This window comes from Staurois parvus, unplaced genomic scaffold, assembly GCF_062004578.1.
Source record: "Staurois parvus isolate SC_StPar_1 unplaced genomic scaffold, SC_StPar_1.0 ptg000748l, whole genome shotgun sequence".
In the NCBI taxonomy this organism is placed as follows: domain Eukaryota; kingdom Metazoa; phylum Chordata; class Amphibia; order Anura; family Ranidae; genus Staurois; species Staurois parvus.
Genome location: NW_028318544.1, coordinates 3,637,857 through 3,649,919, shown reverse-complemented (window position 1 = coordinate 3,649,919; position 12,063 = coordinate 3,637,857). Strand labels below are relative to the sequence as shown.

The window sequence follows — 12,063 nt, the reverse complement described above, 5'->3', positions numbered from 1 at the left end:
ATAGGTGTTTTAATATCTCTCCACACTATCCAAAACTAAAAAGGTTTTTCATTTATTTGTACTTTAAGTAAATACAAAATATCTTTCTAAATGTCAAATATTGAATGAAAATAGTATAGAAAAAAATCACACACACATATAAGTAACATTTTTCCACCAATAAAAAAGACAACATTGTAGAAGAATGTTATTTATATATGTTTTTGATTTTTGATACTATTTTCATTCAATATTTGACATTTAGAAAGATATTTTGTATTTACATCATTTAACTTAGTTGTTTTTTATACATCACCTGTGTCCTGAGAAAGCAACTTCCCATTGGATGGTATTCTAGTCACCTGTTTCTTTTGTATTACAACATCTGCTGCATGGACCGTACTGACATAGTGAGTTGGCATATTTCTACGGTTTAAACAATTTTACCCCTTTATTAGCAATAAAAACTGACAGGGGTTCTAATTCTTCTCCACTATATCCATCCTAATGGATATCACATGAGCAGAAGTCTGATCATTGAAGGAGAGCAGGCTGAGTTCTCAGCATAGCTAGAGAACTGACCTCGCTGTGCTCTCATGCCTAGTGTGGTCAGTTTTTAATAGGAAAGCCGAGGGACTGCCAGGTACACCAGTTATTTCACACAAAGGAAAAAATACAAAGGGAACGGGATACTTTTTCATACATGTACATGATACAGCAGGCACAAATCAGGAATATGAAATGTTGGGTTTGGATATTCTTTAAATCGTTGACTATGGAGAATTTTCGGTACTGCAGTTTGTCCCCAGACCACAGGTATACGCAGTTTTAAAGTGTGACATGTTAGGTATCCATTTACTTGGCACAACATCATATTCTATGTTATACCAAACAATTGGGAATTATGTTGTTTCTGTGTGTAATTAAAATGCATCAAAGTGTATTTTTTCCATAAACATTTGCATTTGAGAAACTGCTGCGCAAATACCATGCATGCAAAAAAATTGCAGCAACCACCATTTTATTCTTCAGGGCCTCTGCTTAAAAACATATAAATGATGATATATAATAAATATAACGTTTGGGGGTTCTAAGTAGTTTTCTAGCAAAAAAAAAAAATGCTGATTTTTACATGTATGAGAGAAATGTCAGACCTCTGTCAGACTGGAAGTGGTTAATTATTCTTTTTACTAGTCTACAGGTATTTATATATTGCCGCCAAGGTATGCAGTGCTTTCCATCATGAACAGGCACATCAGTCCTGCCCTCCATGTAAGGTCCCGATTTCATATACATGGACCAGTTTAGACAGCAGCCAATGAGGTGATCAGGATGTCTATTTCGGAGAGATACACGTTAGCGTGTCTAGTGTCGGCACCCTCTATTCTGATTGGCCATTTCCTCCCACCTGTCATCTGTACCTGTTCCATCCTTTTGATGTTTTATCTATGAGAGCAGCAGATCGAGGAGACAAAGCCATGAGCATGTCAGTGAGCAGGTGTCCTCCTGATGGCACTGACAGCGGCTGACCCCCGGCGCCCTCTGCCTGCACACTGCTCACTCCCGAGACTGTCAATCCTGTTATCCATCAGCTGGGCGGAGCTTCCACCAGGCGGGGGCGGGCCAGTGAACAGACGGACAATGGAGAGGCTGAGCGCTGATTGGCTGACGGGTCTCCGCTCTTGGCTGGGATTAGCTGGTCGGGATGCGCTTGCCCCCTCTGCATCCCACTAGAGCGGATTGAGAGAAGCGGAGAGGCAGTGTGTGTGTGCCGGGGGAGGGCGGCACAGCGGAGACCAGCCGCACACAGCTCCACGTTCGTGGTGATTCCACACACGGGGCTGCCACCCGCACACACGGTGAGCGATCAACTTCTCATTCTTACTGCTTAGTCCCCTCCCTGCATGTATAGCGCTGCCCGGAGCAGGGGCGCTGCACGGGGATCCTCCACCCCCGGATGGCAGTGCATTGTATAGGGGGATGAGACAAAGGCAGAGCGGAGAGGATCACACATGGCATGGAACAAAGACGGGACGGGGAGGACAGCCTGGGCTCTGATTGGGCGAGGGACAGCTGTACATCGGGGGGGAGATCGCACGATCTATTGTCCGGGCGATGGACTGCACGACCCATTCCTGGAGGGATCGGGGGTCCCGTACATTGCTCTGATCCCATAGTGCACAGAGGGGGTGTCCCCGGTGTCCTCCCCTGCCAGGCACTCCTCTCCTGCACCGCACCTGCCACAACTTTTATCTAATCCTGATAATCGCCGGGAATAGAAAAACATCTATGTGTGTGTGTGTACAGTACGGGGGAGAGCCGACCGGCCTGTGCTCCACCTGTCTACTAACTACAGTGCTGGGGTCAGTGTTCACCGTCACGGATCATACACTCACGATGTCATCTGAGGATCTGCGATCCCCCCTATGTCATCTATACAACTAGGATGTGATCTGCCTCCCCCCCCCCCATGTCATCTATACACTCAGGATGTGATCTGAGGATCTGCGATCCCCTCTATGTCATCTATACAACTAGGATGTGATCTGCCCCCCCCCCCCCCCCCCCCCATGTCATCTATACACTCAGGATGTGATCTGCCCCCCCATGTCATCTATACACTCAGGATGTGATCTGCCCCCCCCCCCCATGTCATCTATACACTCAGGATGTGATCGCCCCCCCTGTCATCTATACACTCAGGATGTGATCTGCCCCCCCATGTCATCTATACACTCAGGATGTGATCTGCCCCCCCCCCCCATGTCATCTATACACTCAGGATGTGATCTGCCCCCCCCCCCATGTCATCTATACACTCAGGATGTGATCTGCCCCCCCTCCCATGTCATCTATACACTCAGGATGTGATCTGCCCCCCCTCCCATGTCATCTATACACTCAGGATGTTATCTGCCCCCCCCCCCCCCCCATGTCATCTATACACTCAGGATGTTATCTGCCCCCCCCCCCATGTCATCTATACACTTAGGATGTGATCTGCCCCCCCTGTCATCTATACACTCAGGATGTGATCTGCCCCCCCCCCATGTCATCTATACACTCGGGATATGATCTGTGATCCCCCTCATGTCATCTATACACTCAGGATATGATCTGTGATCCCCCCCATGTCATCTATACACTCAGGATATGATCTGTGATCCCCCCCATGTCATCTATACACTCAGGATATGATCTGTGATCCCCCCATGTCATCTATACACTCAGGATGTGTTCTGTGATCCCCCCATGTCATCTATACACTCAGGATGTGATTTGAGGATCTGCGATCCCCTCTATGTCATCTATACAGCTAGGATGTGATCTGCCCCCCCCATGTCATCTATACATTCAGGATGTGATCTGCCCCCCCATGTCAGCTATACACTCAGGATGTGATCTGCCCCCCCATGTCATCTATACACTCAGGATGTGATCTGCCCCCCATGTCATCTATACACTCAGGATGTGATCTGCCCCCCCTGTCATCTATACACTCAGGATGTGATCTGCCCCCCCCCCCATGTCATCTATACACTCAGGATGTGATCTGCCCCCCCCCATGTCATCTATACACTCAGGATGTGATCTGCCCCCCCCCTCCCATGTCATCTAAACACTCAGGATGTGATCTGCCCCCCCCCCATGTCATCTATACACTCAGGATGTGATCTGCCCCCCCCCCATGTCAGCTATACACTCAGGATGTGATCTGCCCCCCCCATGTCATCTATACACTCAGGATGTGATCTGCCCCCCCCCATGTCATCTATACACTCAGGATGTGATCTGCCCCCCATGTCATCTATACACTCAGGATGTGATCTGCCCCCCTGTCATCTATACACTCAGGATGTGATCTGCCCCCCCCCATGTCATCTATACACTCAGGATGTGATCTGCCCCCCCTCCCATGTCATCTATACACTCAGGATGTGATCTGCCCCCCCCTTCCCATGTCATCTATACACTCAGGATGTGATCTGCCCCCCCCCCATGTCATCTATACACTCAGGATGTGATCTGCCCCCCCCCCATGTCATCTATACACTTAGGATGTGATCTGCCCCCCCTGTCATCTATACACTCAGGATGTGATCTACCCCCCTGTCATCTATACACTCGGGATATGATCTGTGATTCCCCCCATGTCATCTATACACTCAGGATGTGATTTGAGGATCTGCGATCCCCTCTATGTCATTTATACAACTAGGATGTGATCTACCCCCCCCATGTCATCTATACACTCAGGATGTGATCTGCCCCCCCCCCATGTCATCTATACACTCAGGATGTGATCTGCCCCTCCATGTCAGCTATACACTCAGGATGTGATCTGCCCCTCCATGTCAGCTATACACTCAGGATGTGATCTGCCCCCCCCCCATGTCATCTATACACTCAGGATGTGATCTGCCCCCCCCCTCCCATGTAATCTATACACTCAGGATGTTATCTACCCCCCCTCCCATGTCATCTATACACTCAGGATGTGATCTGCCCCCCCCCCCCCCATGTCATCTATACACTTAGGATGTGATCTGCCCCCCCTGTCATCTATACACTCAGGATGTGATCTACCCCCCCCTGTCATCTATACACTCGGGATATGATCTGTGATTCCCCCCATGTCATCTATACACTCAGGATGTGATTTGAGGATCTGCGATCCCCTCTATGTCATTTATACAACTAGGATGTGATTTACCCCCCCCATGTCATCTATACACTCAGGATGTGATCTGCCCCCCCCCCATGTCATCTATACACTCAGGATGTGATCTGCCCCTCCATGTCAGCTATACACTCAGGATGTGATCTGCCCCCCCCCCCCCCCATGTCATCTATACACTCAGGATGTGATCTGCCCCCCCCTCCCATGTAATCTATACACTCAGGATGTTATCTACCCCCCCTCCCATGTCATCTATACACTCAGGATGTGATCTGCCCCCCCCCCCCATGTCATCTATACACTCAGGATGTGATCTGCCCCCCCCCCCATGTCATCTATACACTCAGGATGTGATCTGCCCCCCCCATGTCATCTATACACTTAGAATGTGATCTGCCCTCCTGTCATCTATACACTCAGGATGTGATCTGCCCCCCCCCCCCGTCATCTATACACTCGGGATATGATCTGTGATTCCCCCCCAATGTCATCTATACACTCGGGATATGATCTGTGATCCCCCCAATGTCATCTATACACTCAGGATATGATCTGTGATCCCCCTCATGTCATCTATACACTCGGGATGTGTTCTGTGATCCCCCCATGTCATCTATACACTCAGGATGTGATCTGTGATCCCCCCATGTCATCTATACACTCAGGATGTGATTTGAGGATCTGCGATCCCCTCTATGTCATCTATACAACTAGGATGTGATCTGCCCCCCCCCCATGTCATCTATACACTCAGGATGTGATCTGCCCCCCCCATGTCATCTATACACTCAGGATGTGATCTGCCCCCCCATGTCAGCTATACACTCAGGATGTGATCTGCCCCCCCCCCCATTTCATCTATACACTCAGGATGTGATCTGCCCCCCCTGTCATCTATACACTCAGGATGTGATCTGCCCCCCCCATGTCATCTATACACTCAGGATATGATCTGCCCCCCCTCCCATGTCATCTATACACTCAGGATGTGATCTTCCCCCCCATGTCATCTATACACTCAGGATGTGATCTGCCCCCCCATGTCAGCTATACACTCAGGATGTGATCTGCCCCCCCCCCCCATGTCATCTATACACTCAGGATGTGATCTGCCTCCCCTGTCATCTATACACTCAGGATGTGATCTGCCCCCCCTGTCATCTATACACCCAGGATGTGATCTGTGATCCCCCCCCGTCATCTATACACTCAGGATGTGATCTGGTCATCTGTTCTCCATCTATGTCCTCTATACACACAATATGTGATCTGATGATTTGTGGTCCACCTATATGTCCTCTATACACTCAGGATGTGATCTGTGATCTGCCCCCCCCCCCATGTCCTCTATACACTCAAGATGTGATCTGCAAACCCCCTCCCCCCCCATATCATCTATAAACTCAGGATGTTTTTTGCTCATATGACCTCCCTCTATGTCCTCTATACACACAAAATATGATCTGATGATCTGTGATCCACTTCAACTCACCTATACACTCACAATGTGATCTGATGATCTGTGACCCCCCCCCTTGTCATCTATAGACTCAGGATGTGATCTGATGATCTGTGATCCTCCCTCTATACATGCAGGATGTGATCTGTGATCCTCCCTCTATACATGCAGGATGTGATCTGTGATCCTCCCTCTATACACTCAGGATGTGATCTGTGACCCTCCCTCTATACACTTAGGATGTGATCTGATGATCTGTGACCCTCCCTCTATACACTCAGGATGTGATCTGATGATCTGTGATCTGCCCAGGGGCGGACTGACCATTGGAGCACTCAGGCCCTCGGGGTCAGTAGGGGGCCCCTTTTTTATAGGCTTTTTTGAGTTTGGGCAAGGACACGGGCCCCATGATCCCTTATTGCCCAGGGACCCCATGAGTTGTCAGTCAGTCCCTGGATCTGCCCCCCCATGTCCTCTTTATACTTAGGATGTGATCTGATGATCTGCCTCACCTCTATGTCCAAAGAAACGACTCTGTCATTGACCCCGACACATGTGCAGATATGTCACAGGGCTCAGATCCCTAGAGCCCTGATGCAAATCTGCACATGAGCCAGGCGTACCTGGATTTTGCCACCCACACACAAAGACCACTAATAGGGAAGCTGGAGACCTCCCCTGTCTTCTGCCCTTATCAAACCTATCCTAGCTAACCTGTGTAAGAAAGATACATATACTTGCCTATTTCCCGACCAGGCTGGTAATGTGATCTGGCTCCCCTGTGTCAGCCAGCACCACTGCAGGGGAGAGGAGAGATCATTGACAGCGGATGCGTCATTGAAGCCTATGGGTGACATCACTGCTCCAGGCTTTGCTAACCGATGTCAAGGCTCTCTCCTCTCCCTGGCTGCGCCCCTTACTGACACAGGAGAGTACATATGACTGGTCTGGAGCAGACTGAAAACAGGTACGTATACAGATCTTTTTTACACAGGTAATTAAGCATAGATGTTTGTGGGGGGGGGGGGGGGTGACAGTTTTAAGAGCAGGTGGGGTTAAGCTGGAATTCCACTTTAACTCAAGTCCCTTCTATTGCTCTCAGCCTCCTCCAGTAATGTTTTTCTCTTGTGATCTGACTTCTTGTTAGAGGGTGGCTACATTTGTTCTCCATAGTCCCACTGTATGTAGAAACGTAGCCACCCTTCTCCTGCTCACTTCTGAGATGGGATAGGGACTGTAGGATTTGTAGTGTATACAGAGCAGTGCATATACCTGCAACTAACAAGCCCTGCTCATTCCACACAAATGGAAATGGGGGGGGGGGGAAGGAGATGTTCAGGAGCTTACAGAGGACATTACAAAGACGCAGAAAAACACAGTAAGACAAAAAATAATGGTAACTAGATCACAAGACATTAAAGTGGTATTAAAACCTAAATGCACACATTTGTAATACTGTAGCTTACCAGTTCCTAGTTATGATGGCTGTATTTCTATTTTTTTTCTTTCTTTCTTTTACTTGGTGTTCTGGCCAGTAAGTCTGTTGTTTTTCAACAGACTAAGCTGTCCTGTAAATGTATCAGTTACAGAGATGAGACAAACCATTTACCAACGATGGGGTACTTACAATGATTAGTTTTTATTTATTCATGTAAAACCTTTATCCTAAAAGGGAATACACTGTTTGTTGTAACTGCTTATAAAGTGTTAGCTGGAGTTTGGCTTCAATTTGTTGAATGTACTAGCAGATTTAGATACACTAACACTCCCTACCCCCAGACTGAAAATGCTACTGTCCAAAGGTTTCTTTGATGCTTCTTAATTCAGAGTTTGGGCGCTCTAATATAAGAGGTGTGTTGCTTGCCAAACCACCAGGTAAAAACAGGGGTCCTTCCCCATGGATTGAATGCATCTGGTCCCCGCTGAACCTGCCAAATCTCGATCCATCTATGGCCAGCTTTAGAGGGGATATCCTTTCACTTTGGAGGGATGTGGTTCATTACATTTTTTCAAAAGGTAGACTATGCCTTTAAAGCAAGCGTTTGCTAACTAATTTGTGTAGTTCTCCAGGCACTTTGGAACAATTAATCCTCAATATTCATAACAGTAGCACTTATTTTGTTCAGGTCAGTTGTGTAGGACAGCTCAGCTCCCCCTGGTCTTTTCTCAAATAATGACTTGGCAGTCTTTCAGCCTTCATGCGCGCAGACACTTGGATGGTACGAAGAGTGAGCTGAGCTGCTGAGGAGAACGATTTGAACAATTGCCTATTAAAAATATTTTTTGCTTTACTTACCTTTTTCTCCTCCACTTTCTGATTTTCCTGAAGACAATGGTGCCATTGCCCCAGCCACACAGATGCCCCCTGGGAAGACAGTGTCACCATTGCTGTAAAAAAAAAAAAAAAAAAAAATCCTGCACCTAAACGGGGAGATCTCACAGTATTGTCATACTGTGCATGAGTGTGATGAAGAACATGATGCCATATGGGGAAAGAAGAAGCTTGTGAGATATTGGAAGAGTTTTTTTCACCTAATAGATGCCTGTAGCCCTATAGTGCATGTGCGAGATTAAGAGCATGACGCCATGGGCTTCATCTTGCGCATGTGCAGTATCATGGACATTTTAATGGAATTATGGGAATGTGGACCTAGGTAGCACAGAGGCAGGGCAAAAAATAGATAAGTATGAAGAAAAAGTCACAGCATATAGGTAAGTAGGTATGTATGATTGTTTATTTCCCCCTTATTAATATGGTTCTAATGGCAGGACATTTTTTACCTTAGGGCCAGTTCACACCATAGAAACATGTAGTTCTGTATGCACTTTTTTGATGCGCTCTGGTGCGTTTTTTGTGCATTTAAGTGCATTGTAGTGCGTTTGTGTTTTACCACGTTCCAGTACAGTTCAGTGCAGAAAAAATGCTGCATGTTCTTTTTTTTTTTTTTCTGGAAGTGGACCGCACTGGAAATGACTGCACTGGTGTGAACGATGTCATTGGAAACTATATAACCTACTATCCATGCATTTTTGATGCAGAAAAAAAACGCACTGGACTGCATGTGGTGTGAACCCACCCATAAAGTGGAAAGCAAATACACCCATAACTAAGCTTAAATCTACTCCCACCCCATTGTAAACCTATTCTATCTACCCTGTAAAAGGAAAGATGTCTATACTTACCTATTCTGAAGGTGCTCCAGTCTGGTCACATGATCAGCTTCCAGCATCGGATTCAGTGTATAGGAGGGACAGCTGACAACGGATGTCCCATAGTAAACCTATGGGTGACATCATTGCATAATCTCTGCAACCGTTGTTGGTAATCTCTCCTCTACACTGAAACTGGCACTGGGGAGATCATATGAGCGGAGCAAAGCGAATTCAGAATAGGTAAGTATAGACATCTTTCCTTTTACAGGGTAGATAGAATGGGGGTGGGGGTAGATTTAAGCTCGGTTTTCTTTTGACTTGTCTTCCAACTTAACCCTTTGGCACTGGCACCTCCCGGCCCTTTAAGGGATTTGATATGGTGAGAGGTGGGCGGGGTTTAGGGTCATGTGATTCTTGTGAGCTACTATGGTGTATTTAAATTATCTGATTAATTAAAATAAAAAGTGAAAATATTATCTAGTGACTTAAATAATACATATATAAATTGAATCAGTGGGTCGCCTACACTACACACATACCCATACAAATGTATCTTTATCAAATTAAAAAAATCATGTGACCGCTGTGATTGGCTGTCATGGTGGTCACATGATCGGAAAGCTCCCTACCGCAAGTAGTGATCGGGACCTTTCCGTGAGGCACCGGTAAATGTGCCTAGGGTGTGCGCCCTCGGCACATCTTCTGCATAGACACAATGGGCTATATTGTAGCACAGTGTAAATAAATAGTGGCCATACACGATGCTGTAACAATTCCCTTTAGCAAAGCATTGTATCTTTTACAAACTGATTGTACTATATGAGCAGTCTGATGGGTATACAAATATGCGCCCCCGAGGGCCCAGCCGCCGAGAGACCACATATTTATGTGTACTCAGTGCCAAGGAGTTAAAGCATTCCCTGCATTGAAATGTTACTAGACCCTGGACCCGGCATGGACTATGTCTGGTCCCCCACAGTACACAGAACATAAAAATGCAATTATTTTAGTAAATATAAACTGACAAATACCTTTTCTCATCAGCAGTATATAGCAGTCTTTTGACTATCAGTGTCCAGCTGAGCACTGGTTAACCTTGTAGGAGGAGTTTTCATTCTCCTCTGACTGTCCTATTAAGTTGCATGACCCCTGACCCTCTGGACAGTGCTGATTGGCCCTGTGCTGATCACATACACCCTTCCAAAGGAAAAAAAAACCTTCTAGCAATACACTAAACTGAGCATGTGCAGAGTGAGTCCTAGAGCTCAGCAGATGGATTGAGGACAGTAGAAGAAAATGAGGATCAGAGAAGTCAGGATCAAACAGCCTTTTTACACAAGGTAGAGGATTAACCCCTTATGTTCCACAGTCAGTATAACATGCATGCTTTACTGCATATACAGACTGATTTTACTGTTGTGGGTTTAGTAGCACTTTATGGTAAAAAATGTCTCAGTGTTTGTATCGCCCGATCACCCCCCCCTTATCTGCGTCTCTCCTCTCTGTCTGCTGACAGAGGGATCAGCGTGAGCCATTGGCTCCTGCTTCTGTCAATCAAATCCTGTGAGCAGAGCGTGGGGTTTGGGACTCAATCAGGGGCGGACTGACAACTCATGGGGCCCCTGGGCAATAGGGGATCATGGGGACCCTGTGTCCTTGCCCGAACTCAAAAAAGCCTATGAAAAAGGTACCAGGGGTATCCCATGGGGCCCCCTAATGACCCTGGGCCCTCGGCAGTGCCCGAGTTTCCAAATGGTCAGTCCGCCCCTGGGCTCAACTGCGCTGTCTGTGTTAATAGACCAACACAGCCTGGCTTGTGATTGAGTCTGCAGTTGTATCACCAAAGAGGAGCCCAGAGTGCTGACGGGGACCGTAGAAGAGACTGTGTGCAAAGCTTTTGCAGGTAAGGATACAGGGCCAAAGCAGGTAAGCATAACATGTTTATTGTTTTAATAAAATAAATTTACCTTTACAAACTCTTTAAGATATACAGGTTTATAAAGTAGGTACGGAGGGGAATTGGGGCGGTGGAGGTCCTCTTTGAAGATATTCTGCTGTAAACACGGGGCAGTAAAATAACAATAAATGATAGAAAATAAGGTAGCAATTCCAGTCCTGACATTTGATTTTGTAAAGGCTGGGCAACAATGCAATACACTTTTTTGTTAATATAATTCTCTACTTATTCTAAAGTGTTTCACTTTACAGAAAAAAATGTAAAGGTGAACTAACACTGGACACCCTGCTGGTCCTGGCTGTACTTACCACTGGGGCTGCTAAACTGTCAGTGCCCATGCACTTTCCCTAAACTTTCCCCATTCCAGTGGTCCAGGGATATGAGATCCCTTCTCTTCCCCCTCTTCTCTGTCCAGTGCTACTGGCACAGATCAAAGCAATGACCAATCAGAATTACAGTGGTCATCCTGGAAGCGCTGCACGGAGAGGTGAGGGAGAAAAGTGGGGATTTCAAATCCCCAAACCGCTGGCTGCATTTTTATTTTAAAGATGATCTAACACCTTAAATTCAGTATGTGCTTGTACATTAAACAAATATCTTTTAAAGACCTCTGTCCAATGGGAAGTGTTCATATTTGGATGCCGGCTATGGAAGTCAATGCATAGACACAATGGGCTATATTGTAGCACAGTGTAAATAAATAGTGGCCATACACGATGCTGTAACAATTCCCTTTAGCAAAGCATTGTATCTTTTACAAACTGATTGCACTATATGAGCAGTCTGATCGCTAAAACATTGTTTCCATCTAAATGGAACAATCAGTTCTGGTGG

The 12,063-nt window shown here is 46.5% G+C and overlaps 1 protein-coding gene across 1 annotated transcript in view; it reads left to right on the top strand.

Annotated features, from left to right (window-relative positions):
* Positions 1-1,702: 1,702 nt before the first annotated feature.
* SLCO5A1 (solute carrier organic anion transporter family member 5A1) overlaps positions 1,703-12,063 on the top strand; it is a 142,398-nt gene continuing 132,037 nt past the window's right edge. The window contains exon 1 of the mRNA XM_089654286.1: positions 1,703-1,838. The gene's annotated coding sequence lies outside the window, so the exon portion shown is untranslated. The remainder of the gene's footprint in view (positions 1,839-12,063) is intronic.